This window comes from Sinocyclocheilus grahami, unplaced genomic scaffold (genome assembly GCF_001515645.1).
Source record: "Sinocyclocheilus grahami isolate Dianchi unplaced genomic scaffold, SAMN03320097.WGS_v1.1 scaffold209.1, whole genome shotgun sequence".
Classification (NCBI taxonomy): domain Eukaryota; kingdom Metazoa; phylum Chordata; class Actinopteri; order Cypriniformes; family Cyprinidae; genus Sinocyclocheilus; species Sinocyclocheilus grahami.
In genome coordinates, this window is record NW_015505388.1 from 763,526 (window position 1) to 767,020 (window position 3,495).

A 3,495-nucleotide genomic window follows, 5' to 3' on the forward strand; every position below is an offset into this window, starting at 1 on the left:
CACAGAGTGAAATTCTCCGACTCCGATACAGGAAAAATAAAACAGAACTTATAACATTGGGGCTAATATGTTAGCAAGCAAGCTGCTGATAGTTTTCGACAACAGTCCTTAAAGTTAACTGCAAGTAAGCGAACCTTTAACCAGCTGTAGCATTATGCCAGTTCCCGACGGTTCTATGCTATTCGTTTTTTCTTTCACTAAGTGAAGCAACACTTCATAGTTTACTAGTAATATATAGTAAATATATGGCCATAGGACTTTGAAATATCAGAATTTAAGCCTTGCTTTTATCTCCCAGGACTGTTGTTGAATCTTCCAAAAGTTTTGGCTTGGGGTCCTTCACATGCGGCAGCAGCACTTTCCACCGCACCAATAACACGGGGCTGCCCGCGGACGTGCCTGACTTTAAATCGGCGCTACTAAACACGGATATCGGCCGATGCCGATATATTAAAAAATGACAAATATCGGCCCGATATATCGGTCGACCTCTACACTGTAGTATACATCAGATGGCCATTGAACTGTGGGTGGCCCGTTTGTGCGTCGACTGAGACCAAGTTTGATGGATTCATGTGATGCTTTCTGTTGTCTTTTCAAACCCAGGTGTGGGACCTAAACTCAAGACTGTGCAACTGAGGCTACAAGCAGGCATCAGCCAGTACAGTAAAACTGGCGCATAATCCGGCAGAGTGCTGCATGGAGCTCTCAGCCAGTCCTCATTAACCTGCCGTATCCTCAACTCAGACCTGTGTGGATGACATCCTTTGAGGAGCCAGGAGTGTGAGCTCATTAAACAAGCCCACACACACTGCCTACCTCGGGTCAAGAGTATCTACTGTAGCCACCCTCTCTGTTCCCCTGGCTGACTGATGCCGTTAAGATGTCAAAGCGTTTCACGTAAAGCCCTCCACTTTAGTGACGATGAGTTGGCCAGGTGAGAGGAGAAGAGCACAGGACAGCCGCGCTAAGAAGGTCACCAATTTCAAAAAAAATTTTTTCAAGTAGACTAATTTCCATGACTGAAAAACATTAGGTTTACTCTCCTCACATTTTTCAACTTATAGGCCTGATGGAAATTCAGGCCTACTGTATTTAGGCATAAATAACAGGAAATTCAGGCCTACTGTATGTGAGGAAAAATGCGTTAGGAAACGTTCAAATTAAATGAGCCCTTGAGAGTAATCTTTTACATACAATTCTTTTATCAAGTTGGCTTGAAATATGCTTTGCGCTGTTGCCATTTTCTTTGTTTTGGCTCTATGCAGTGGTTTTTCTAAAGGGTCAATGACATTCTGTGCCCTTTCCAGTTTACAGTCTGATTATGTCACATCAGCTTGTGAAAGCCCACTGATGTCAGTGGTGCCGTAAAAAAACAACTGGCTTCTTTGAAATTTTTAAATTGTGGACTCTGAATGAACATTGTTGCTAGGCACTCCAGTAACCTTGTCCCGTTTAATCTCTTTTTTTTTATAATCTGTAAAATCATGGGTTTTACAAACAAAAATAATTTTTTTCCCTTTCACCTTTTTATCAATAAATAGCTGGAGTTCTTTTGTTCACCATGCAAAATTGACCTGTGTCAGCTGTTGGTTATTTTACTCCTAAAACAATAATTAAATTCTTGTTTTTTTTCCAAGTAGTAAATAAAACAAAGATTAATGGAGTATGTTTTACAAGAATATAGTATTTCAGTTGCACTTTTTAAATGTAAATTTCACAAACTTTTAAGACTTCTGTCAATGAATGCAAAATCAATATAAATAGTCTGCGTACATATCCAGTAAGGTGTGAGTGTGTGGGCTGGCCTGTTCAATATTCAAATACCTTTTTTACACATTTATGGCCTAATAAAATGTTTCAAAGTGGGCCGACCCGATAAACCAACCTCCTGACAAGCAAAATAAAAGGGCAGGGGACAGTCTTATCTGAATTTTCCTCTTGTGACCTTGGAAACCATTTGATTAGGTGCACATGAAATGCTTGCGGCAAAATCATTTCTCTTTTTCTAACTAAATGTGGCATGGTTTTATCTGTTTACCCTGATCTGATCAGCTAGGATCCCAGCAGCCCTCACACGCCATTGGTGGTGTGATGAGATCACAGTAATGTACAGAGAGTAGCCTAGAAACTTTAACGTCACATGTTATACAATACAAGTATCTTTTTACCACTGAAGGCCTCAGCTGGTGTTTAGAAAGAATTCTTGCTGACTGTAGGCAGAGAATAAAACCATGGCCAATATGGCAGGTGTGATGTTGGCAGTGATTTATTTATTTATTATTTCTTTCATTTTGCATCTTCACACATTCTGCTCAGTGTGTGATTCTAAGCTGATTTTTGCTTTTGTGTCACAGATAATATAACATTATTTAATTTGAGGAGGAATAACATTTTATTGCTTTTCGATAATGAAATTACTTCTGCTAATGGTACATTTATGCATGATGCAATAAGTGCAAATAAACCCGCTTCTGACTATAAGCTATTTTTTATAAATTACTAGCTGAAACGAGGCTATTTTTCCCAATTTTTTGCAATTAGATGATGTTTGACCAATGTTCTGCTTTTTTTTTCTTTTTGTCTTTCCTCAAGTTGATGGTATCTGTACTACAGATGACAATGTTCCATTAACCATTATCTTATCTTCTCAAATTAGGTCAGGAAGCCATTGTCTTATATAGCTACAAAGAGAACAGAGTATTTAGAGCCTTTGCAATTCTGTGATGAACCATTGATTTAAATAAAGTTATTGATTAAAAAAGTATCAAATCACCTATTAAAAAGAATATAATTGGTGTCAGATGCTTCTAACAGTTCAGGTATGCTTATAGGAATGGAACCAATTTATCTTAAGAATCAGATGTTTTACCTATCCCTAGTTAGATGTATGTGTAGAACGTATCAGTTTTACAGTACATATCCATATTGATCTATAAGAAACATACAGTATTGACAAACTTTGAAACATGCTGAATTCCTTAGAAAACTGCCACAAATATGGGCAACAGGATATGATGTCACCCTCTAAACAACAAACAATTATGTATATAATTTAAATAATACCATTCAAATGTCTGTTTTATATTTTCCTGTGAAGGCAAAGCTGAATTTTCTGCAGCCATTACTCCAGACTTCAGTGTCACATGGTCCTTCAGAAATAATTCTAATATGCTGACCGATTTGATGAATAGAAAGTTTGAAAGAACAGCATTTAAATATATATTTTTTAAACTATAACATAATTTTTGCTAAATTTTAATGCATCCTTGCTGAATAAAAGTATTAATTTCTTTCACAAAAACAAGAATCTTACTGAGCCCAAAGTTATGAACTGCAGCATATATTTATAAAATTACAACATTGCGTTGCTTCAAAGCTGGCTCTCTTTGTATTGAGCCAAGAGATGTGGTTTATATGCTCTATTTGTCAAATGTCTTTTCATTAGGTCAGAGATCACCGAACTTGAACTTTCTTATGCAGTGGAAGATGAAA

General features: G+C 37.1%; 1 long non-coding RNA gene across 1 annotated transcript in view; it reads left to right on the forward strand.

Annotated features, from left to right (window-relative positions):
* The window catches only part of LOC107595884 (uncharacterized), a 9,365-nt gene extending 7,851 nt beyond the window's left edge, over positions 1 to 1,514 (forward strand). Inside the window, exon 3 of the long non-coding RNA XR_001610310.1 lies at positions 607 to 1,514. This is a non-coding gene — a long non-coding RNA (uncharacterized lncRNA). The remainder of the gene's footprint in view (positions 1 to 606) is intronic.
* Positions 1,515 to 3,495: the final 1,981 nt, after the last annotated feature.